The sequence below is a fragment of the Sciurus vulgaris genome (assembly GCF_902686455.1).
Source record: "Sciurus vulgaris genome assembly, chromosome: 13".
NCBI classification, from domain to species: domain Eukaryota; kingdom Metazoa; phylum Chordata; class Mammalia; order Rodentia; family Sciuridae; genus Sciurus; species Sciurus vulgaris.
Genome location: NC_136474.1, coordinates 48,168,331 through 48,195,569, shown reverse-complemented (window position 1 = coordinate 48,195,569; position 27,239 = coordinate 48,168,331). Strand labels below are relative to the sequence as shown.

The following is a 27,239-nucleotide window of genomic DNA, read 5'->3' as shown; positions in this document are numbered from 1 at the left end:
ATATACTGTATACTTGCATATTGCTAAGAACAGTTTTGTTTTGTTTTGTTTTTGGTGCTGGGATTGAATCCAGGGGTGCTTTACCATTGAACTATATACCCAGTCCTTCTCATTTTTTATTTTGAAACAGCATCTTACTAAGTTGCTGAGGCTGGCCTTAAACTTTCAATCCTCCTGCCTCAACCTCCCTAGTCTCTGGGATTACAGGTGTGTACCAGGCTTTTAGGGCAGATTTTAAGAGTTCTACCACAAAGCAATTAAAAATGAGGTAACAGATATGCTAAGTTGCTTGATTCAGTCATTCTACAATGTATACATATTTCAAAACATCACATTATGTGTATTTATATGTATAAATATTTATATGTATATATCACCATGGTGGTAGTGAAGAAAGGAAAGTTATATTCACAGTAACAACCAGAAAAATAATACCTAAGAATGATCTTTTTTTTTTTTTTTTTTTTTTCCAGTGCTGGGGATCAAACCCAGAGCCTCTTACACGCTAGGCAAGCACTCTACCAATGAGCTACATCCCTAACCCTGATACCTAGGAATCATAATGACAGATATATGATAACATTTTTTTATATTACCAAACTTTATTAGGTGATTTAAATGAAAATTTGCATACATAAATATACTAGGCTAATTAAGGAGAAGCCTAATCATTGTAAAATACGTATTTCTCAGACATAATAATAAACACCACAATTCTAATTAAAAGATCAGTAGAATTTTTGTGGAACTCTACTAAAACATCTCTAATTTCATAAGGAAGATTATCAAAGACAAGAAAAAAATCTTTATAAAAAAGTTATAAGGGGAGGTGAATCAGAACCATAGATTAAATTATATTATGAAGAAAGAGCTTTTGGTCATTAAAATCCATGTCACTACACTAATAAACATTGTTTTCAGTTCTCATCTAACATGCCCTCCTGATTTTTGAAACTGCCTTCTCTTCTTCTGGATATCATATCACTATTTCTGGCTTCCTTCCATCCATATGCTGCTTCTCAATTCCTTAGCAGGGCCAGCAATTAAGTGCTAGAGATTGGGTTTAATCTGTGGTGACCATCTTCCAAGATGGTCCCTAGTGATTCTCACTGTGTAAGATCCTCCCACACCGAATCAGGGCTGACTTATCAGTGAAATGCAAATTAAAAGCATAAGAGATATCACTAAAGAACCTATCAAAATGGCTAACCTAAAACATATTGAGAAATCACAAGATGCTAGTGATGCTGTCAAGCCTGATCAGTAAAACACTGAACAAGAGACAATGAGTGATTTCCAAGGTCATAGCAGATATAGCAGCTTCTGCCTTGCTCTCATAGAAGACTTGCACTGAGGGAAGTGTTGGGGGCTGTGCCATGTTGACGGCGCCTGATCACATAGGCAGCGAGGAGGTTAATTGACATAAGCACACTCAGGTGATTTATCGTCCACGCACACAATGTATGCGCATGTGTTCTCAAGCACTCCTAATTGTGCCTGCTCGGACATCTAGCATCTTGCTAATCTTTGCGTAAGAGGCATGGCCCTGCTCTCCGCCTCCTGGAAGTGATATAAGCGTAGGCTGAGCAAGACAGCGCAACACAGCAGCTAGCAGAAAGAAGCGCAGAGAAGCCATTAGCAGAAAGGAAGAAGAAGCTGCAGCAGCTAGTAGGGAAAAACACAGCAGCTAGCAGGAATAGGGCAAGAAGAAAGAAAAGACAGCAGAAGGAGCAGCTAGTAGAAAGAAGTGGCACAGCAGGTAGCAGAAAGCTGCGTAAGGCAGATCGCAGAGCGGAGAACTGAGACGCATCACTAAAGCACCTTAGGTAGACGCACCCTTAGTTCACAGGATGCAGGACGCACCAGTAAGAAGCAGCAGAAAACTAAGAAGACATAGATATCTCTGAAAGCAAAGTCTCTCTCTCTCTCCTCTCAAAGCAAGTAAGCCTCATTTGCTCTCTCCTCTATAAACAAACAAGTAAGAAAGCAGTGCGCTAAAGAGAAAGATAGAAGTAGCTCAGTTTCCAGTCCACCACCCATAAGACCCGTGCAAATTGTTGCTGCAGGCAGTGACAAATATCTGCGGATTTGGTACCGCAAAGAGCCAGCGACAGGAAGGACGTGCTGTAAGGACCTTCAAGCAGCTCTGCAGAAAGGCCCTCATGGATGCCAACTAAGGCCTAGTCCCAGGAACGGATACCAACGGGCCTAAATGCTCTCCTTAACTCCTCTGGGAACCGTCCAAACACTTCTTCGTATTACACTGCAAATAAAATCTTGCCAATCTTTTGCTGAAAACCTTTTAAGATTTTACCTTGTTCTCAGGATAAAAATTAATATCCTTAGTATTCCCACTCATTCTCCAGCCTTAACCTGTGCTTTTTCTTTCCTAACCCCTTGCTTCAGCAACACTGATCAACAAACACTGAAAGTCCCCCTGCCTGCAATAGCACCCACTTCAAAATTATTCTTTTAATGGTTCTGTAATAATGATCGATAATTTAAAAAGTAACCATTGAGAACAACATATTAGACACTAAAAATAAATTCCAGCGAGAATAATAGATTAAATTTAAATGTCTACACATAAATACATTTATGTACCTATCTATATCAACATATAAAAACAAGAGGAAATAGAATTGTTATTTATTGCCTAGCCTGGTGGTTCATGTCTGTAATTCCAGTTACTCAGGAGGCTGAGGCAGGAGAATCACAAGTTCAAAGCCAGCCTGGGCAACTTAGCAAGACTATTAGAAAGTAAAATAAGTTTTTAAAGGCCTAGTGATGCATCTCAGTGGTAGGGCACTCGCCCTGGGTCCAATCCCCAGTACCACATATACATACACAAAAAGAATGATTTTGTACTGATATTTATAACATCCATTATCAATATTTATTATGTTATCAGTGAGAGTTTGGCTTTTTAAAACTATAATCACAAAGGAGAAGACAGAAAAAACTGACAAGTAAAAACATAAAACTTTTTTTGTATGTTAAACCTCTAAAAAAAAGTTAATAAATGATCAGCTAAGAAAAATGTTTCTAATAGAGTTAATGTCTGTTATGAATATAATAAAGTAAAACATTAATACCCCCAACCTTGAGAACAACCTAATAGTCCAACAATACAACAATGGTTAAGCACAATAAGGGCAGTGATAATTGCTACTCATGTACCTTGTAAACACTGGTTCACTAACACTCAGAAATTCAGCCATAAGTGGAATACAATAAGAGGTACATTTCTTAAATATAAATATATTCATAATGTATGAAATGGAAAAATGTTGTAAAAGCAATGTGGTCCCATTTCTAGAAGGAAAAATATGAAAATAACCTGATAAGATAAAGGAATAAAGATATAAATCACATTATAGTGGGTGAAATGATTATGAGATATTTGTTTCCTTTATGATTACCTTTGTTTTCCAATTTTCTATAATGAAGTTGTTTAAAAATTTAAGCACATTGCAAACTTGGCTAAGCTTATATCTTTATTATTACTATCCTTACTGACTTTGCACACCTGATATTGCAAAACATGATTTTCTCCTTTGACAATACCTTTTCACATCAGTAAGTTTATTGGGTAGATGTCGAGTGACAAACACAATTTACGAATGCTCATATAGTAAAGACAATAAATAAATACTACAACTTGCTTTTACTATGCCTTCATATGTCATTTTTACTCTCACAAGCTAGTGAATCTGCTACATTTATGTATAATAGCCTGTTTATGTAGACTTTGCAGGAACTTTCCATGATGACATAGGAAGTAGTCCAAAACTCATAGTCCCTACAATAAAACACAAATTACACAATGTAGTGTTTGAAAACTTTTATTCATTATCTTTCTGTAACAATTTAAACTTATCATTCATCACACATACCCAGTCCATAGTATCTTTTACTATCAACTTGATTTTATTGCTCTCTTCCAAAAATAAGCCCACAACCATTTCTGTGCCCTGTTCAAATGGTCTATCTCACTCCTTCACTCAACTTTCAGCCAGTCTTAACCCTTTTTTTACTTTGCTCCTACTTAGGTTTCTCCTTGTGACCCCACATCATGTAGCATGGTTCTGGGACATACAGCTGGCACTTAAGAAACAAAGATAACATTCAACTATTTGCAATGTAATTCCTACCTATATTGAATCACTATGGAAGTTGTGTCTCTGTAGCTGTTTAAACTAAATATTTATATTTTAAATATGTAAAAAACTCTTTCTTTTAATTTTTTGGATAAATGATACGTTTACCTGATTAGAAACTCTAGAAGTTGAGAGGATTCTGGACATTTCCAAGTCCACACAAAGAAATGACAAATGTCTTCGGTGATAGATATGCCAATTACTCTGATCTGATTATAAGATATTGCATACATATACGGAAATGTCACATGGAACCCAACAAATAGGTACAATTATTATGTGTCAGTTAAAAATATAGATATATTTCAAAAATACAATGGATGAGGTAAGAAAAACATTTTTTTTGGGGGTGGGGGCAGTGCTGGGATTGAACCCAGGGCCTTGTACTTGCAAGGCAAGCACTCTACCAACTGAGCTATATCCCCAGCCCAAAATACATAATTATTTTTAAAAAACTAAAAAATCTAGAAGTAGGAAAAATACTGAAAGTGTCCCTTCAAACCTTTGTCCCACAATCTCCCCCCAAAGAAAACCACTTTTATTAGTTTGCTTAAAATACATCCATTATATTTTTATAAATGTATGTATAAGTAAGGACAAAACAAATACACTCTTTTGCACCTTGCTTTAAATTTAAAAATATTTTGGAGGATTTGGGGTATAACTCAGTGGTACAGCATTAGACTAGCATGCACAAGGCCTTGGGTTCAATCCCCAGCACTCAAGAAAAAAAAAGGTTTTTGGAGATCTTTTTATAAAGTGCATAAAGATCTTTCTTAATCTGTTTCATGGCTTCAGAGAATCTACTGACATGTATATACCATAATTATTTTAAAGTCATACCTTAATGATGGACATTTAGTTTCTAATCTTTGTTATTTCTTATTTTATTTTATTTACCTTAATTTTATTTCTTATATTATTATTAATATAATAATTGATCCTGCATTAATATACTTTGATTTTGTGCTTGTTGGATAAATACTTTAGAAGTGAAATTGCTGGGACAAAGAAAATAGGCAGTTTTAATTTTGTTAAATATTGCCAAACTACCCTTCATGAGGGTTGAATTAATTTACATGAATTTATATATGCCCCAATCTTTATCAACGTAGAATATTATTTACCTTTGGATCTTTGCCAGACTGACAAAAGAAAAATGATATCTCAATGTAGTTTTAATATGAATTTCTCTCATAAATGAAATAAAATATTTTTTCAAATATTTAAAATCCCCTAGGTTTTCTTATCTGAAATGTTTGGTCTTCATTTTTCTGATTGTTGATTTTATTATTGATTTACAGGAGCTTTTTATATATTAAGGATTTTTATTTTCTGGCTTTTAAGTTGCAACCTTTTCCCCAATTTTGTCAGAAGTTTTGACTTTTGAATGTGCTTATGCTGTTCATTGTCAATTTTACATGCAGTTTTAATATTTGTTTATTTAGTGGTGTTGGGAATTGAACCCCAGGTCTTGCACACTTCAGGCAAGCACTCTACCATTGAGCTACACCCCAACTCCCAGTTATTTTTATGCAACTAGATTTACAATTTGTTATATGTTAAGCAGTTGTATAGAAACACAGAACTCACTTTACCTGAGTAATCTACATAGAAAATCTACATAACAGTCTTATATTTCCTACAGGTCCTAAGAAAGCAAAGAAGTAGAATAGAGGGGGAAAGAGAGAAGAACTTAAATAAAAAGCAACTAGCTGGATAAATAGAATCCCCAAAGATTTTTTTTTCAATTTAAGAAAGAAATTCTTAAGCCTTGTCAGTTTATTGATTACCTTGTGAGGAGAACAAAACACATATTTCCACCCGGCCCATTCTCTCTTGCTATTAAAAGGAACAGAAACTGAATCTCCACTCCTCCTACCTCCATGTAGCAGAAGAGAAGAACCAACAAGATGGGTTTGAAGTAGAAGGCAGGAGCCTGCAACTTCCACTATCAACCTTTCCCCACCTTCCTATAAAGGTGTACTACTGTGTCTAGTCCACTCCTGAAAGACGTGATTCAATCAGGTGTTTCCTATTGTCTTTGCTGGCGACCCCTACATCTACATCATTCATTATAAAATATTTTCTGAGTCACTGCTCCCAAATTAGAAAAGATTAGCAACTTTGTGTTCCACTGTCCCCTCAATTTCAGCATGTCAACCCATGTCCAAAATGGATATGTTTAAAGCAACCCATTATTATTAGAATAAATTCATACACATTCCCCGATTTCATAATTTTATTCATTTATTCACACAGAAACAGTGAACTATACTAGGAATAATCATAAAGGTCATCCCTAATCTCAAAAGGCTCCCAGTCTAAAAGTGAAGGCAGATCTGTAAATGAGTAAGTGTCCAACAGCATCAAGAACAAAGTACTATAAAGGCTCAGAGGATGGAGCAACTCTGGAGAAATGGAGACAACATCGGAGAATCAGTGATATTTTGGATGCCTTCAAAAGATACAGTAGGAATTCATCGAACAGAATGAGGGCACAGTCAGCAGAACAGACTGCCAAAGGCATATTGTATTTTAGAAATACTGAACAATGCATGTGGGTCAGAGGATGGAGTGGCAAGAGAAGACAATAAAAAAGGATGGTCCCTCAGGGAACTTCTTTGCCAAATTAGGACTTTGAATTTAATTCTGGAAACAGGAGAAAGTCAATGGAAGTTTTCAAAAGCAAAATTAACATACTCAGATTTTTTTTTTTTTTTAAAGAAGGTAACTTTAGTGGCAGTGTGCTACTTGGATTAGAGACCAGATCAAAAGTTTCTGCATGTGTCTAGGAAGGTGATGGGGCTTGACATAATCAGGGGTTGAAGGAGCAAAGAGGAGGTGGCTTTTTCGGTAGGCAGTTAGAAACTTGCATTCAGGTATGGGGACTGAATAAACAGTCCCTGGTGACAGAGGGCAGCCACACCAACAACTGATATTGGTACTGGTAAAATGACATAGCAACTGCCTAGGTAGGGAAAGCATGTGGAATAAGAGAAAATTATGCAGTGAACCATGAGAAACAGTTATTTTAGAGTAAAGAAGAGGGAAAGGAATACCCAGCAAAGCAGATGGGGAAAGACTAGTAAAAGAAGTAGGAAGGGAACCAGGGGCAGACACTGTTGTGAAAGTCCAAGGAAAGAAGTTTCAGATTAATGGAAGGTGGAAGAGCTTCGACAGTTAAGAGCCGCCAATCAGGATTGAAAATGTGCATGGCATATGATTCCTCTTTTAAGAAGAGTGGTGAACTAGTGCGGAAATAGGTTGGTAATTATAGGAAAGTTAAATGGCAGGAAGGAATAATTTGAAGGAGTGATGCTTGCATGAATGAGGTTCTTCCCTCAAAGAAGAGAGAGAGAGAGATGATGGTACAGAAGAGAGGAGACGATGAAAGGAATAAGATCCTAGAATGGGCAGAGAATTGAGGGAGGATCAAGGATGGACACCACACATTGATAATAGGACCACAAGACACAAACCCTGATGATAGCCAAGATACTTCATGGGCCTTCGACAATTACAGAAACTTCTCACTTCTTGTTTAGTGTTTCCTGTCATTTGTAGATAAATGCAATTGGTACAGAAAGAAGGGAGTTAGAAGATAAAGAATAAGCAAGGGACTCTTAAAAACATGAAGACATGAAATAGCACAGTATGTTCTGAAGATGAGACTGTAACTAATCTGGCATTTCTAAACTCCTAGGTGCGAGAAAGGGGGTGAAAGGAAAGGAAGATGAAAATGTATGCACAGGTTTTAGGAGTTGAGACTTGATCCCATAGATCCAAGGTAGCCACACAAGGGCATTAAGCAAAAGAATAACGTTTCAGCTTTGAAGAGACTTAGTACTAGTCCGGAAGGCACTCATGAAGAGGCAGATGGGATGCAGGGACAGTGTTTATATAGAGTCCTGGTGAGAGGTCATGATAGCCTGGATAGGTACAGGTACAGTAGAGATACACAGAGGGTGAGATGGACCTGAGATGTATTTAGGGGTTAAATCAGTAGGAATTAGTGACTGATGACATGGAAGTGAAGAAAAAACCTGGGTTTCTACCTTGAATTTTATTTCGTCCATCTCCATCATTAGTGGCTTAATTCAGGCATGCCACTACCTCAATTACTCATTCAACAAATAGTAAATATTTACTAAGTACCTTCTTTGTGTCAGGTCCTGAAGACACAAAGGTGAACAAGTTGAAAATGATCTCTGCACTAACAAATCTTAGTTAAGGACACCAGTGACCAATGCTTCATCTCTTATATCTTATTTAATACTCAGGATGTCCAATAAGTACATTTTATTGCCTCTATTTTTTAGATGAAATAACTCAGTCTTAGTTTAATAATTTGCTCAAAATTACATAGCTAACTCATTAAGTGGTGGTGCTAGGAATTAAAAAAGACCCACCTTACTTCAAAAACATGTTTTAAATCACTTGACTATGATAATTTTCGTGCAATGATATCCAACATGTTAATAAGTGAAGCAGGAGGCATCACAATACCAGACCTTAAATTATACTTCAGAGGTATAGTAACAAAAACAGCATGGTATTGGCACCAAAATAGGCATGAAAACCAATGGAATGGAATAGAAGACACAGAGACAAACCCATATGAATAGTTAGTTCATGTTTGACAAAGGTGTCAGAAACATACTGGAGAAAAGATAAAAACATATGGTGCTGGGGAAACTGGAAATCTATACATAGTAGAATGAAATTTAAACCCTATCTCTCACCCTACATGAAACTTAACTCTAAGTGGATCAAAGACCTAGGAATTAGACCAGGAATTCTATACCTGCTAAAAGAAAATGTAGGCCCTTCATTCCAACATATCGGCACAGAAACTGACTTCCTTACCAAGACTCCTAAAGCATAAGAAGTAAAATTTTTTTAAAAATCAATAAGATGGAGTCAATTAAAAAGCTTCTTCATAGCAAAGAAAATAATCAAGAACATGAAGAAAGAGCCTATAGAAAGGGAGAAAATGTTTGCCACCTGCACCTCAGAAAGGACATTAATATTCATGATACACAAAGAACTCAAAAAACAACACCTCCCCCCCACCAAATAACCCAATCAATAAATGGGCAAAGGAACTAAAGAGACAATTCTTGAAAGAAGAAATACAGTCAACAAATATATGAAAAAATGTTAAACATCTCTAGCAATTAGAGAAATCCAAATTAAAACCACATTGGGATTTCATCTTACTCCAGTCAGAAGAGCAATTATCAAGAAAACAAGTAACCAAAAATGTTGGTGAAGATGTGGGGAAAAGGGCACTCTCATACATTGTTGGTGGGACTGTAAATTGGTGCAAACTCTCTGGAAAGCAGTATGGAGATTCCTCAAAAAACTAGGAATGGAACCACCATTTGACCCAGTTATCCCACCTGGTATATACCCAAAAGATTTAAATCAGCATACTACAGTGATGCAGCCACATCAATGTTTATAGCAGCACAATTCACAATAACTAAGCTATTGAGCCAACCTAGGTGCCCTTCAACAGATGAATAGATAAAGAAAACATGGCATTATACAAAATGGAATATTACTCAACCATAAAGAAGAATGACTTTATGACATTTGCCAGCAAATGGATGGACCTGGAGACTACCATGCTTAGTGAAATAAGCCAATACCCCCAAACCAAAGGTCACATGTTTTTGCTGGTATGCGGAAACTAGCCCACAATAATGAAGGAGGAAGAATAGAAGTTCAGAGGAGTAGACAATGGTGATTGAAGGAAGGAAGGGGAAATGGGAAAAGGAAAGACAGTGGAATGAATCTAACATAATTTTCCTATTTACATACATGAATACACCACAGTGAATCTCACCATCGAGTACATCCACAAGAAATCAATTAAAAAAAAAACTGGGTAAATGGTTGAAAGATTAATAGACGAAAGGGAGAGGAAGTGAGGAAGGAGAGGGAGAGATACTGGGGTCTGAACTGGAACATGATATATTTCATGCTTTTATTATTATGTCAAAACAGATTCTATGCCATGTATAACTAAAAGGAACAAATAAAAAAAACTATGACAGAGTGCACTGACTTGGATTATTGCAGTCTCCAAATTGTATACACTTTCTGCATTTGGCATGTTCCAGCCAGGGTAGTTTTTAAAAAATGCAAATTGGGGTATATGATGGTACCTTCTCTGATTAAGCATGTGTTGAGGAAGAAGGTGAGGTTTTAGATGAAAGGTGAGCCATTTGGTTTTTAGACATACTGGTTTTGAAATGGATATGAAGCATCCAAATGGGATACTCAGCAGTTATTTGATAGATGAGTCTGAAGTTCAAGGGGAAGCCTTGGTTGGAGATGAAGCACTCAGCATCATTAGTACCTGGGGGCCAGCTACCGTCAAGGCAATTACTGATTCTTCAGGGGCTCCTAAAAGTGAAAGGGGCAACCTGTTGAGACAAGGACAATTGGGTACAGGTTTGAAGAGAGTGGAATAGATTTGAAGTAAGTGATTAGAGAAAAAGCAGATCTTTGCCAAACACAAAGATATAATTAAGTAGTATTAGAATTATGGATAAAGAATTTATAGTGACATCCATTTGCAAGGATGAGAGATTTTTTTCCAATAGCAATTACCAAGAATAGGAACATTAGGAGGATCCAAGATGGTGGACTAGAGGGAGGCTGCATTCCTTGTTGCTCTGTAACTTGGGATTCAAGCAGAGAAAATATTGTTTTGCTGTCCACTGATACCCTGCTGTTTACCCCCATTCTTCTGCCATGATGGCCTGCCATCTGCCAGCATAGGCCCTGCCTTTTGAGTGCAGATCGCTCATTGACCACTGCCTATCATCTGCCATTTGCCTGTTTGCCTGCCTCTTGCCTTCCCATCACCTGCCTTTCACCTACCCATTGCCCATGGCCCAATGTCCACCTGGTGATCAATTGCTATTAGCCTGCAGACTGCCCGAAAACTGCTAGCGGATGGGCTTCTGCCCACTGTTACCTGGAAGTCCATTGTCACAGTACCTGCATGTTTGGTTACACACAACTGCTGCCATCTTGGGACACCAGGCAGGGTCTGCAGGTTTGCCACAGCCACCACTGCCATTTTGGAGTGTGGTCACCTCAGTCTGGGGACACAGGCTAGGGCTGCAGATATATTGGAGTACCTGCAGGTCCGGCTGCACCTGAGATCTTTCTGCTCTGTGTGCTAGTGGCCACCATCTGGCTGCCTCTTTGCAGGGTTGCTCCTTTGTTTGAGTGCATCCCTGGTGGTGTCTCTGCAACTTGAAAGGGTATTGAGATCTTTGGACTGCAGCAAGACAGGGCCTGGGGAAGCTGAAGCCCAGGTCCATCAGATTGCAGCTGGGTTTGCGTGGGCCAGTCTGAATCTGGCAAGCCTGTGGAAAGCAGGAGACTAGGGGCAGTTCCCCAGGGGGAGCACAGGTTGGCGAAACTGGAGAACACAGGGTTCTCTCCAGCTCAGTGAGTCCTGAAGTGCACAGGGATGAAAGGGGCCAGCTGCAACTGGTGGGAAGGCTGTAAGAGGATGTGAGGGCATCTTGCTATCTGCTCACCCAACCAGTCAGCACTGACTGGACTGGAGCTAACATCAAACTCTAGACAACCCCACCTATTGGTGGAGAAGGGAAGCTGAGAAAATTTTTGAAAGCCAATGGAAGCAATCATTTGATTTTACATTAGACTTTCCTTCTTTCCCCCCCCCCCACACCTCTAAAAATTTAAATCCAAATGTTTTTCATGCATTAATTTATTGAGGAATGGGATGTCTGAATAGTATATTACAGTTTTGTTTGTATTCTTATATTTTTACTTTTTTAAAAAAAAAATCTGTATATATTTTTTTCTCTTACCGGTCTCCCTGGATTCTCTTTCTCACTTCTCTCATACTAACAGCCAACCTCTATTAATTCCTCCCTCATTCGTACTAGAAATTTTTACCTCTGTGTTCTCTCCTCTCCCTCATAAACATCACATCTTACACTACTTCTCTTTCCTCATTGTCCATCATTTGATCCATAAATCCTTTAAACAAACTTACTGTTTATATTGTAGAAAATAATTGAACACTTCATTTCTGTTTATTGTGACAAAACGGCAAATGCCTTAATAGGAACCATTTGGTGTAAGGTGGTATATAGTTTGCATTGGGTGCTGTTAATATGGGTCTTCCCCTTAAAGGTGAGGTACTGGAATCTTCAGGGACACTAGAAGACTACAGAGTAGAATCTGTACTGCCTCTGCTCCATACCAGTAGATGAGAAGAACACAAACAACATGAAAAAACAAGGGAACAAAGCTCTTCAAATAAACCAAGATGTTCCAACAATAGAATCCATAGACAACACAGTAGAAGGAATGTCAGAGGAGTTTAGAAAATACAGTTTAATTGATCTTCAAAATAAAGGATAGTATTGGAGAGAAAATAATGGAAGTGAAAGATCACTTCAATAAAGAGGCAGAAATTTTAAAAAGGAATCAAGCAGAAATCCTTGAAAAGAAGGAAATACTCTTTTTCTGTTACTGTGGCGCAAGGAGCCATGAGCAGCAAAGTCTCTGGAGACACCCTGCACTAGGCAGGGCAGGAAGTCCTGCGCGGGAACCAGCGCAGGCGCCTCAAGTTTCTGGAGACGGTGAAATTGCGTGCAGATCAGCTTGAAGAACTATGATCCCCAGAAGGACAAGCGCTTCTTGGGCACCATCAGCCTTAAGTCCATCCCCGCCCCCACTCAGTTCTCTGTGTGCATCCTGGGGGACCGGCAGCACTGTGATGAGGCCAAGGCTGTGGATGTTCCCCACATGGACATGGAGGAGTGGAAGAAACTCAACAAGAATAGGAAGTTGGTCAAGAAGCTGGCCAAGAAATATGATGCCTTTTTGGCCTCAGAGTCTTTGATCAAGCAAATTCCATGAATCCTGGGCCCAGGCCTAAATAAAGCTGGCAAATTCCCTTCCCTGCTGACACACAATGAAAACATGGTGGCCAAAGTTGATGAGGTGAAATTCACAATCAAGTTTCAGATGAAGAAGGTACTGTGTCTGGCTGCTGCTGTTGGTCATGTGAAGATGACAGATGATGAACCTGTGTATAACATCCAGCTGGCTGTCAACCTCCTGATGTCATTGTTCAAGAAGAATTGGCACAATGTCCGGGCTTTACACATCAAGAGCACCATGGGCAAGCCCCAGTGCCTGTATTGAGGCACATCCTAATAAATCCTAGTGCTACCATCAAAAATAAATTAATTAATTAAAAAAAATAGACCAAGTTAAAAATTCAATGGAAAGTATTACCAACAGACTAGACCACTTGGGAAGACAGAACCTCAGACAATGAAGGCAAAATATATACTCTTGAAATTAAAGTTGACTGCACAGAGAAGACAGTAAGAAACCATGAGCAAAAACTTACAAGAAATATGGGATAACATGAAAAGACCAAATTTAAGGTTTATCAGAATAGATGCAGGTGTGGAGATACAAATCAAAGGAATGCACAATCTTTTCAATGACATAATAGCAGAGAACTCCCCAAATCTAAAGAATGAAGTGGAAAATCAACTACAAGAGGCTTATAGGACCCCAAATGTACAAAATTACAGCAGACCCACACAAAGGTGCATTATAATGAGAATGACTAACATACAAAATAAAGATAGAATTTTGAAGGCTGTGAGAGAAAAAAATCAAATTATGTATAGGGGGAAACCAACCCAGATGTCAGCTGATTTCTCAACCCAGTCCTCAATGTCAGGAGGTCCTTGAATAGCAAATCAAGCTCTGAAAGAAAATGGAAGCCAACCAAGAATTTTATATCCAGTAAAATTAAGTTTCAGATTTGAAGATGGAATAAAAACCTTCCATGATAAACAAAAGTTAAAAGAATTCACAACTAGAAAGCCTGCACTACAGAACATTCTCAGCAAAATATTCCATGAGGGGGAAATGAAAAAAAAAAAAAAATGAAAACCAGCAAAGGGAGCGACTACACTAAAGGAAATATCAAAGGAGAAACTAATTCAAGTTAAAAACCAAAAAATAACCAAAATGATGTGGAATACAGATCATATCTCAATAATAATCCTGAATGTTAATGGCCTAAACTCAGCCATCCAAAGACACAGACTGGCAGATTGGATTAAAAAAAAAAAAAAAAAAAAAAAAGGACCCAACAATATGCTGTCTTCAATAAACTCACCTCCTAGAAAAAGATATTCACAGACTCAAGGTGAAAGGTTGGGAAAAAACATATCACTTGCATGGACTGCGTAAACAAGCAGGGGTTTCCATCCTCATATCAGACAAAATGTACTTCGAACCAGTTAGTCAGAAGGCACAAAGAAGGACATTTCACACTGCTAAAGGGAATCATACACCACTGAGACATAACAATCATAACTATATATGCCTCAAACAATGGAACATATACATACATCAAACAAATTCTTCTCAATTTCAAGAATCAAATAGACCACAACACAATAATACTGGGTGACTTTAACACACCTTGATCACAAATGGCTAGATCTTCCAAATAAAAACTAAACAAAAAAACTATAGAATTAAATAATACAATGATTTAGACTTAATGGACATAGAGTATTTCATCCATCATTGAGTGAATACACTTTCTTCTCAGCAGCACATGGATCTTTCTCTAAAATAGACCATATGATATGCCACAAATCAACTCTCAGCAAATACAAAAAGAAATACTATCCTGCATTCTATCAAATCACAACAGAATAAAACTAAATATCAATAATAAAATAAAAAATAGAAGCTACTCCAACACCTGGAGACTAAATAGTATGCTATTGAATGATGAATGGATAAAAGAAGAAATCAAGGAGGAAATAAAAATATACTTAGAGGTAAATGAGAACACTGATGTGGCACATCAAAATCTCTGGGACGCTATGAAGGTGGTGCTAAGAGGTTCATTGCATTGAGCTCATACATTAAAACAATAAAAAGTCAACAAATAAATGACCTAACATTACATCTCAAAGCCCTGGAAAAAGAAGAACAGAATCAACACCCAAAGCAGCAAAAGACAGGAAATAATTTAAATCAGAGCTGAAATCAATGAAATTGAACATAAGAAACAATTGAAAAAATTGACAAAACAAAAAGTTGGTTCTTTGAAAAAAATGAATAAAATTGATAAACCCTTAGCCACACCAACAAAGAGAAAGAGAGAGAAAATTCAAATGATTAAAATTTGTGATGAAAAAGGAAATATCACAATGGACACTACTGAAATACAGAAGATAGTTGGAAATATTTTGAACATGTATACTCCAATAAAATAGAAAAACTCAAAGACATCAACAAATTTCTAGAGACATACAATCTACCCAAACTGATGCAGGAGGACATACACAATTTAAACAGATCTATTTTAAGTAATGAAATAGAAGACACCATCAAAATCCCACCAACCAAGAAAAGCCAGGACCAGATGGATTCTCATCTGAGTTCTACAAGACCTTCAAAGAAGGATTAACACCAATACTCCTCAAATTATTCCATGAAATGGAAAAGGAGGGAACCCTCCCAAACACATTCTTTGAGGCTAGTATCACCCTGATACCAAAACCAGACAAAGTCACATCGAGAAAAGAAAACTTCAGATCAATATCCCTGATGAACATAGATGCAAAAATTCTCAATATAATTCTGGCAAATCACATACAAAAACATATCAAAAAGATAGTGCACCATGATCAAGTTGGGTTCATCCCAGGGATGCAAGGTTGGTTCAACATACGGAAATCAATAAATGTAATACATCACATCAATAGATTTATGGACAAGAATCATATGATTATCTCAATAGATGCAGAAGAAGCATTTGACAAAATACAGCACCTCTTCATGTTCAAAACACTGGAAAAACTAGGGACAATAGGAACATACCTCAACATTGTAAAAACTATCTATGCTAAGTCCAAGGCCAACATCATTCTATATGGAGAAAAATTGAAAGCATTCCCTCTAAAAACTGGAACAAGACAGGGATGCCCTCTTTCACCACTTATATTCGACAATGTCCTTGAAACTCTAGCCAGAGCAATCAGACAGATGAAAGAAATTAAAGGGATATGAATAGGAAAAGAAGAACTCAAACTATCACGATTTGCCAACGACATGATTCTATATTTAGAAGATCCAAAAAATTCCACCAGAAAACTTCTAGAACTCATAAATTAATTCAGCAAAGTAGCAGGATATAAAATCAATACCCATAAGTCAAATGCATTTCTATACATAAGCGATGAATCCACTGCAAGAGAAATTAGGAAAACTACTGCATTCACAGTAGTTTCAATAAAAATAAAATACTCGGGAATCGATCTAACAAAAGAGGTGAAAGACCTCTACAATGAAAACTACAGAAATAAATTGAAGAAGACCTTAGAAGATGGAAAGATCTCTCATGCTCTTGGACAGGCAGAATTAATATTGTCAAAATGGCCATAGTACCAAAAGTTTTATACAGATTCAATGCAATTCCTATTAAAATCCCAATGACATTCTTCATGGAACTAGGAAAAGCAATCATGAAATTCATTTGGAAAAATAAGAGACTCAGAATAGCCAAGGCAATCCTTAGCAGGAAGAGAGAAGCAGGAGGCATCATAATACCAGACCTTAAACTATACTACAGAGCAATAGTAACAAAAATGGCATGGTATTGGCACCAAAATAGACAGGTACACCAGTGGTACAAAATAGAAGACACAGAGACAAACCCACATAAATACAGTTATCTCATACTAGACAAAGGTCCAAAAATATACACTGGAGAAAAGATAGCCTATTCAACAAACGGTGCTGGGAAAACTGGAAATCCATATGTAAAAAGATGAAGTTAAACCTCTATCTCTCGCCCTGCACAAAACTCAACTCAAAATGGATCAGGGACCTAGGAATTAGACCAGAGACCCTGTGCCTAACAGAAGAAAAAGTAGGCCCAGAGCTTCTTCATGTCAGCTTAGGACCAGATGTCCTTAATAAGACTCCCAAAGAGCAAGAAGTAAAATTAAGAATCAATAAATGGGATGGATTCAAACTTAAAAAGCTTCTTCTCAGCAAAGGAAACATGAATAACGTGAAGAGAGAGTCTACAGAATGGGAAAAAATCTTTACCACATGTACCTCAGATAGAGCATTAATCTCCGGGATAAAGAACTAAAAAATTTTAATACCAAAATAAAATAAAATAACCCAATCAATACATAGGCTAAGGGACTAAAGAGACACTTCACAGAAGAAGAAATATAACCAATCAACAAACATGAAAAAATGTTCATAATCTCTAGCAGTTAGAGAAATGCAAATCAAACCTACTGTAAGATTTCATCTCACTCCAGTTAGAATGGCAATTATCAAGAATACAAGCAATAATAAGTGTTGATGAGGATGTGGGGAAAAAGGTACACTCATATATTGCTAGTGGGACTGCTGATTGGTGTAACCACTATGGAAAGCAGTATGAAGATTCCTAAGAAAACTAGAAATGGAACTATCATTTGCCCCAGCTCTCCCACTCCTCAGTTTATGCCCAAAGAACTTAAAATCAGCATACTACAGTGATGCCACCACATCAATGTTATAGCAGCTCAATTCACACTAGCTAAACTATGGAACCAACCTAGACGCCCTTCGACAGATGAATGGGTAAAGAAAATATGGTACATATACACAATGGAATATTACTCAGCCTTAAAGAAGAATGAAATTATGGCATTTGCAGATAAATGGAAGGAACTGGAGAATATCATGCTAAGTGAAGTAAGTCAATCCCTAAAATACCACAAGGTCAAATGTTTTCTCTGAAAAGCAGATGCTGACCCATAGTGGGGGGTGGTAGGGAAGAATGAAGAAATTCTGGATTATGCAGAGGGGAGTGAGGGAGAGGTGGGGTGAGGGGGAGGAAGGACAGTAGAATAAGACAGACATTATTTCATACATGTATGAAAAAATAAAAAAAATTAAAATAAAAAAAATTTTAAAAAGGAACTGATGGTTTTTGGATTAGTTATTTATGTAAGAATATAGATTTTTGAATATTGTGAATTCAGATGTATTCAATTGATTAAACATTTTTTTTTTTTTTATGGAGGAGGAGGAGAACTAGCCCAAATTTTAATTTATCACTTTCTTTCTTTTCTTCCAGTCTGATTTAAGACATTTCCTGTGAGCTCCGAGAGCACCATGAATTTGACCTGCTATTAAACATTCATCCTATAAAACTTCCTAAGTCCATCTTCTCTTTGGACTTTGGAATCCTCGGTTTGTTTGTTATTTTCACTTCCAGCAATTCTCATTTGTTTCCTCCCCAGGTTAGACTCTAAACCCCCTGAAAGGAGGAAGTATGGCTTAATCATCTTCGCAAGATCGCCCCAGTACAAGGTTCCACACAAAGTGTACCCTCATGAAATACTTGTGAGATTGGATTGAATTTAATTTGGTACCTGCAACAGAAAAACAAACCAACTGTCAAGTCGCACTTTTAAGTTTTCAGACATGGAATTAACAGTCCCTCTTTCAACCTTTCACCCTCTGTTTTACATTAAGAGGTCAGCTCTACCCTGGTACCTGCCCACTTTTCTTTGGAGTTGGGGCTCTACTGGCAGCTCTGTAAATTCTGTGACCATGGATGAGCTACTAAGCATCTCTGGGCCTCTTGAATTCTCACTGGTAAAATTTAAAGGATTGAACTCAACAATTGCTGAGGTCCCTTCTTGCTCTAAAATCCAAGATTTCGTGACCCCTGGAAGACCTTTAAACTATACCTGTAACCACTGCCTTATGATGCACAGTGCAAACCTGGCTTCCCTACTGGAAATGGAAAATTCTTTTGTCTCTAAAATTGGGTAATAATCGACAAAGTATATCACTTCTACCATGAAGACCACATTTCATATTTAGCTACTGGTTTGACTGCTGGTTAAAATATTTTCTCAGATGTAAGCTTGCTTTTCAATAGATTTACCCAAATATCCAGTGAAGGGGCATATTAGATTGCTCTGGTAGCAGAAAGAAAAGAAAGCAGGAAGCATATGAAATAGTATGTGGCTCTCATATGCATCTCGTTAAAACACTCCTTTTTTTTTTTTTTTTTCCCTAGATGGGAAACTAAGAGTGTCAGTGATCTAATCAAAATTATGGAATGCTAAATAGCCAGGATGGTACCAGAGTCCAAGGCATTTTTTTTTTTTTAAACAACCAAATTGGTCAACAATTCCCGAAAGACAAAAACAGATGAAGGTAAAATGTCATTTGGTTGAGTTTAAACAGAGACTCCACTTTATTCTTTCCAGGTTCAAAAATAAACAATTCCAGTGATTAGCATACAGGGCTGGCAGATGACATTCTGACTCCTAAACAAAAATATTTGTATTTTTGCACCCCAGTTAGTACACCAATTGTTTAAATTAAAGTAATGGAAAACAAGGAGAATTAACAAACCCAGAACTCAATTTTCCTCCACTCTTTTGGAAGACAGATGGAAAAAAAAAAAAAAAAAAAAAATCCCTGGGGTTCCCTTCATTAGCAGCCAGGGTGGTGAGTCTCATTGTAAACCCCACTAATAAAGGCTCATGGCTACCTGCAGAGCCAAGGAGTACAAATCACATTAGTGAAGACACCAGATGACCAAAGGAAGCAGGGAGGGCCTGGTAAAGCTAGTAAACAAAAGGCAGCATTCCAAATGAATGCCATTGCTAGAATCTGCTTTGTAAAATGCCTGGATTTGAGAACCCTAAAGCAGATTAGCTTAAAACAACAAAAGATTCAAATAAGATACAAAGAACTCCTATTGACACATTAAGAAATTGTCTTCATTAGATCATCAGGTGCTTAAATGTAATTATGTAAAAAAATAATTGCATCTAAATTGTATTTGAGGCAATGAGGCCTAGAAGAACAAAAGTCTAAGCACAGTTCCTGATGTAACATGTTCATGACCAAAATTCCTGAACCTGACACACTGGCCTTTTTTTTTTTTTTTTTTTTTTTTTTTTTTATCTTCCTAACATTCTAAAATCTGTAATGACTTAAAAATTCATTGCCACACATCATTTCGGTCTTACCAACTCTACTCAGAGGGCTACATTAAGTATAAACTAGAAAAACTCAAACCCCCCTCCAACTGTAATTCTAAGATATATAATATTAGATCAGCTTTCCACCCAACATTATCAGATGGGGGACCCATCAATCAGTCTGAAGTTTTACAAATGTATTGCACACAGGTTACAATGGTTTGGATAATTTAAATCGTCTCCAACACCTAAAAGTCAAATTTTAGGTTTAATAATGGGACCCTTTCCTTGTAATTTCTTTCAGAGAACTGATTTCTCATCATCCTTCCTCACTTTTGTTTGACTGTAATAATCATCCCTTATGAAGAACAAAAGTAGCTCAGTTCCCACTTTCCTTTGAAAAGGAAGCCCATTGTTTCTTCGAACTCTAATAGGGTGACCAAGAGGGTTGCCCCAGCCACAGAAGGCAACAGTTCACGCCTAACTTAACCAGTTGGTGTCACCTGGAGCTTTCAGGGCAGGTGAAACCTTTGACTTCATTTGTGTTCAAGTGGAAAAACACTGAGAAAGTTCTATGAGTCTAAACTCCAAAAAGTTTTCTGGGTTCACCCCTATAGGTTTAAAAATGATAAGTGAATCACATCGGTGAATAGAGGGAAAGGGAAGTGTGGAGATAAAGGGACTGAGGCTGAGCCAGCCACATTTCAGGTTGATTGCAAATGAGAGGTACAGCCCCCTCCACCCTCAATGAAAGAAACCGTGGCCAATTCTATGGCCTCTCTGGTCTTCAGTTTTGTCACACAGACAAGATGCAGAAATCTATTCTGACATCTGTGACTAATATTTTTGCTCTGATTGTTCTTTATTTGCCAGCTGCAACATGGAGTATCTCCTTCCATTTTCTCAACTATTCCTTCCCTCACTCCTCAGTAGGCAAGAGGAGTCAGGACCAAGAATCATCCAACCTGTACTGTTCCCAAAGCAGGAAGACAGGCATGTGGCAAATCAGGCTCCACTCCTTGCTTATCACGTGAGGCTCATGATCTGTGAAATGGGAATGATAGCTCCTACCTTGTAGAGAAGGTAATGTATATGAAGCATTCAGTACATGTTGATACCCTTTCCTATAGCCATCCCTATCCATAGAAAGAACAATGCTTTTATACCTTCTAGAGTTTTATTGTACACATTTATCTCTGTTCATCTGTATCAGACAACTATGCTCATAAGTAGCCAACCTGATACTCAAATGCATAAGTCTCACTCTAGAACCAATGTTTATTATATTTTACTACTATTTGAGGTTCTGTGGTGATGGGGCCACAAAGATCTTCCTATATCATCATGTCCTGTGGGGTGGAGATGGGGAGCATGGCTTGAACTGGGAGGTATCCTAAAAGCAGACAAAGGAAGGGGGAAAAAAAAATAAACAAACAAACCCACACCACTTAGTAGGGTAACTGCTAGAGAGGTAAGCTGCATTTGAGGCTCATCAACAAAGTGTCCACATGGGAAGGCAATGAGAAGGCTGGAGCTGGAGCTTTGTGGCAGAACACTTACCTGGCATGTGTGAGACACTGGGTTTGATCCTTGGAACCACATAAAAATAAATAAATAAAAGAAAGGCATTCTGTCCATCTACAACTACAAAAAAAATTTTTTTTAAAAGATGATGAAAATGAAAGCATAAATATGATTATACCATTCTAGGTTCTAGATCTGTATAGGAATGTGATTGTTTTAGGTGGGTCAAAGAAAAGTTATAAAAATAATAGAGTTAGCAAATATTATCTTAGTCTAAAGTTGAGAGAGGTTTCCTAATTTTCTTTGGATGCACCCAATTTCTAATTAACCCCAAATTTCTAAATAACATCTCAGTTCTGCACTGGGAGCTTTGATACACTTTGTTTCATTCAATCCTCACAAGAGCATTCTGAGATAAGCACACTAGCACTGATGAAACAAGAAAAGAGACTCCAAAAGGCTGAATGAAAGTCACTAGTGCTGAGATTCTACTTTCAGGCCTTAAACTCTGTTATCTTATGCTCTTCAAACTAAGCACACTGTATTCCCTATGATCACAGAAAAGATTATGTGAAATGATCCAAACTGTAATCAAAATTGTTAATTAAAAATCAACAGAGAGGGGGCTGGGGTTGTGGCTCAGTGGTAGAGCATTTGCCCAGCATGTGTGAGGCCCTGGGTTCAATCCTCAGCACCACATAAAAATGAATAAATAAAATAAAGGTATTGTGTCCATCTATAACTAAAAATTAAAAAAAAAAAATCAACAGGGAACTAATGAATGAAAGGTCGGATAAATATGAGTTTACTTATACATATTGTGAAAATCCCTGCTTAGAGACTTCTGAGGTCAGACTGCCAGACAAAAAGAATTGGTGTAAATATGAAAAAAAAAAATTATTCTGGTCTACCAGAGAAGTCAGACTAAGAGAACATAAGATTCTAGTCTCCTCTTACATAATTCTATAATTCGGACTACTGTTGGTCTTTTCTAAACTTCAAGTTCCCTCCCTCCCTTCTTTCCTTTCTTCCTTTCTCCTTTCTTTCTGTGCTAGAGATTGAACTCAGGGCCTCACACATGCTAAGTGCATGCTAACAACTGAGCTATACCCCCGAATTATCTGATAAGATAAATTAAAAACTTAATCCAGGTGCATGCTCAGCATACAAAGTTTCTGGGTTCAATCCCACACATTTTGGGGTGGCAGAAATCCTAACCCCAAAAGACAATTTTTCATCCATAGACATGATCTTTACTTTCCCTTAAAACCTCTTGTTCTATTACCTACCCTGGGCAAGTCTTTGGGGAGAAGCACAATATAAGTAACCTCCTAAAGGAATCAAGGTAAATAAAGTGGGCTGATGGCATAAGGTGGGAGAAAAAGTGCTCTTTATTTTTTTGAATAAAAAATGAAGAAATACAGGAGAATCCGTGGAAGAAATGGCAGGGAGAAATAATGATCAGAGCTATGGCTGAAGATAACCAACAGACAAGTGAGGTGGAGTGGGTCAGCCCTGTGAACAGGGTGTCCCAGCTCTGTGAACGGGGTGCCCCAAATGGGCTCTGGTCTGATGGTGGTGGTGACGGCATAAAGTGCTGAATGATAAATCAGAAGCTGCAGCAAAGAACAGAACTTGTGTTCCCATTTGTTCCTGCAACTGTACAACACAGATATATTTGACCTGAGTGAAACAAAATAGAAAATCTGGTTGGAATCACTACTTGTTTTTCCTGCTGAGACCAATGTGGCTGGTATGACGCCTTTTAAATTCAGAATTGTTTAGATCAATGTTTCTCACAAAGTCTGGTTCAAGGACTGCAAGGAAACCACGTGAAGAACACTTCTTTTTTTTTCTTTTTTCAGATTTCTTAGTCTTTCTCCCAGAGATTTCTTAAGTAGCGTGTCTATGGAAGGACAAGGGAATCTGCATTTTGAATACCCCAGAAATGTTGCCAGATTTAGGAAATATGCACATGATTCTGTCATCTAAGAGTTTTTAAACCATTTATTTGGATTTAAAAAAGAAAGATAAATTTTTTTTTAAAAAAAGTTTATTTACTTTACTGGGAATTGAACCCAGGGCACTTTTATACTAAGCTACATTCCCAGACCTTCTTATTTTTTTATTTTTGAGACAGGGTCTTACTAAATTGCTAAGGCCTTGCTAAGTTGCTAAGGCTGGCCTCAAACTTGGAATCCTCCTGCCTCAGCCTCTTGAGTTGCTGTGATTACAGGCATGTGCTTACAATGCCTGGTGAGATCAAACTTTTGTATAATTATTCAATGGGATGCTTATTTGTAAGGATTAGGCAAACACATTTAAAGTAAAGGAGGGAGGGAGGGAGAGAGAGAGAGAGAGAGAGAGAGAGAGAGAGAGAGAGAGAGAGAGAGAGAGAGAGAGAGAGAAACAACCCTTACTGTCAAACTTGAGGGACTGGATTGTTGGTAGTTTCAATTGTCTCCTTTGGAAAATGGAAATCAATCAATCATGGTCCCTGCTAAGCCCCTTGCCATCCTGTGGGTCTGCTCACAAAGTGCTCAGAGGAGGTCTTAACAGCATGGGAGAGTTAGGAAAGCCCCTCTACCATGATGATAGTAACCTGCTCCTGGGATTATCACTGCATCCACCTGCCACTATTTCCTGGATGACTGGCATTTGGCCTTTACCTTTTCCTCCCAGCTGGCCCTGGCCAGGAACAAGCGCATGAAAAATAATACAAGTGAGGGCTGGATTGTGGCTCAGTGGTAGAGCACTTGCCTAGCACTTGTTGGGGCACAGGGTTCGATCCTTGGCACCACATAAAAAATAAGTAAATAGAAAAAAGCTATTGCTTCAAGCAACAGCGACACAAGATGGCAGCCACCATGGACTCGGGAGTAAAAGTCCCGCAATTTCTGACTGTTGGAAGAACTCGAAGAAGGCCAGAAAGGAGTAGGAGATGGCACAGTGGCTGGGGTCTAGGAGATGACAAAGACATGACACGAGATGGACAGGGATGATAATCGGGCCTCCAAGAACAATTTATGAAAACCGAATATACAGCCTTAAAATAGAATGTGGACCTAAATACCCAGAAGCACCCCCCTTTGTAAGATTTGTAACAAAAATTAAATGAATGTAGTTAATAGTTCTAATGGAGAGGTGGACCCACGGGCCATATCAGTGCTAATAAAATGGCAGAGTTCGCACAGCATCAAGGTCATCCTGCAAGAGCTGCGGTGCCTAATGGTGTCTAAAGAAAACGTGAAACTCCCTCAGCCGGAAGGACGGTGCTACAGCAATTAATCAAAAAGGAAACCACAGCCCCCATTCGATTTAAGCAGTCTTCATTTTCCACCATAGTAAATTTTCTAGATACATCTTGTAGACCTCAGAGTACTGGAAAGGAAGCTCCCATTCAAAGGCAGTTTAACTTAAGATACTGTAAATGATACTAATTTTTTTGTCCATTTGAAATATACAAGTTGTACTGTTAAAAAAAAAGAAAGAAAAAAGCTATTGTGTCCATCTACAATGAAAACATAATACAAGTGATTATCAATCAACTAAGTGTTTAACTATAAAACCTAAGATTTTGAAACACTAAGAATAAACAAAAAGTTCCAATGGTTTTATGGTAAATATTGTCCTCATAAAATTATTGGATGAAACATGATTCTTAGGATCCAAAAAGAAAAAAAAAAATTATTCCTCTAGTCTTTGCATTCTACTTTCCCACTCCAAATGGCTTCAACCAAGTTTTCAGGAATAATGGGAACCTGCTTTACATGAAGGGTGTATGTTCCTAAAGAATACCATAGGATGTTCAACTATGTAATGAAAGGCATCTAATCTGTGGTATTCTGAACTAGAGGAGGATGCAAATGATATTTGACATCCCCATTTATGAAAAAATTAAACGGAAAAATTACATTACTAAATACCAATTACTCAAGTATTTCACTAGAGAAGGGATGTCTAAAAACAGAGGAATTCTGAGAATGTGATCCAGAGCAAAGAAGGGTGGAGGTAAGAATAAAAAGACATATGGGGCTCAAAGGATTTTAAATCAGCATACTATAATGCTGTAGCCACATCAATGTTTATAGCAGTTCAGTTCACATTATCTAAGCTATGAAATCTACTTGGTGTCTTTCAACAGATAAATGGATAAGTAAAATGTTGTACATATATATAATGGAATATTACTCAGAAAGATTACTTTATGAATTTTGCTGGTGAATAAATGGAACTGGTGAACATTATGCTAAATAAAATAAGCCAGTCTCAAAACAAACAAAAAAAGACATCTGGGTTGGCGAGGATGTGGGGAAAAAGGTATACTCATACATTGCTGGTGGGGCTGCAAATTAGTGCAGCCACTCTGGAAAGCAGAGTGGAGATTCCTTAGAAAACTTGGAATGGACCTACCATTTGACCCAGCTATCCCCTCCTTGGCCTATACCCAAAGGACTTAAAATCAGCATACTACAGAGATACAGCCACATCAATGTTCATAGCTGCTCAATTCACAATAGCCAGACTATGGAACCAACCTAGATGTCCTTCAATTGATGAATGGATAAAGAAACTGTGGTATATATATATACAATGGAATATTACTCAGCTATAAAGAATAATAGAATTATGGCATTTGCAGGCAAATGGATGAAATTGGAGAATATCATGCTAAGTGAGATAAGCCAAGCTCAAAAATCCAAAAGACGAATGATCTCACTGATAAGCAGATGATGACACATAATGGGGGCTGGGAGGGGGGCAAGAATGGAGGAAGGAGGGACTGAATAGAGGGAAAAGAGAGGTGGAGGGTTGGGGGGGGGAGGGGAAAAATAACGGAATGAATCAAACATCATTACCCTATGTAAATGTATGAATATGCAAATGGTATGCTGTTATTCCATGTACAAACAGAAACAACATGTATCCCATTTGTTTACAATAAAAAATAAATAAAAAAAAGACATCTGGGGAGTCTGCAAAGATAAATTTTGACTACTAGAGGCATCCTTACGTTCAGTAAATGCCAAGGTGCCTCAGAAACCATAGCATTTCTGCCTGTGACATCTGCTGTGGTTGCCAATGTCAGTATATGCCATGAAGGGAAATGAATTACTGGATAAATTGCAATGTTAGTAACATTAAGTAGAGTGCACACACAGGAATAAGTATAATCTCACTTGATGTAAGTGGGACCCAGCAGAATTTATTTGCTTATTCAAGTTTTCTCACTGCATAATTGTTATAAGGCCTTGTTGCTTTACTGCTAACAGATATGTGGCAGGCTAGATTGAATGTTATCTGACATGGTCCTCAATGCCAAGGACTTCATTTTGTTTGTTCTATAATGATAGTGGACTACTGGTAAAGCTGTCTGGGACTTTCCTTAAGATATTTATAGTCACCTTACAGACGGAGGGGAGACACCTGCTTTGCATGACCAGGCACAATGAAGGGAGCTTGTGAACTTTCAACAAAAGAGGAAGCT

The 27,239-nt window shown here is 37.7% G+C and overlaps 1 protein-coding gene and 2 pseudogenes across 13 annotated transcripts in view; 2 read left to right on the top strand and 1 right to left on the bottom strand.

The window, feature by feature from the left end:
- The window catches only part of GREB1L (GREB1 like retinoic acid receptor coactivator), a 255,134-nt gene that overhangs the window by 138,813 nt on the left and 89,082 nt on the right, over nt 1–27,239 (bottom strand). The gene's annotated exons all lie outside the window — the stretch shown is intronic.
- LOC306642669 (large ribosomal subunit protein uL1-like) lies at nt 12,698–15,092 on the top strand (annotated as a pseudogene). Its single transcript has one exon. The product of its transcript is annotated as a large ribosomal subunit protein uL1-like (transcript).
- On the top strand, nt 24,205–26,042 carry LOC306642881 (ubiquitin-conjugating enzyme E2 variant 1-like; annotated as a pseudogene). Its single transcript has one exon. The product of its transcript is annotated as a ubiquitin-conjugating enzyme E2 variant 1-like (transcript).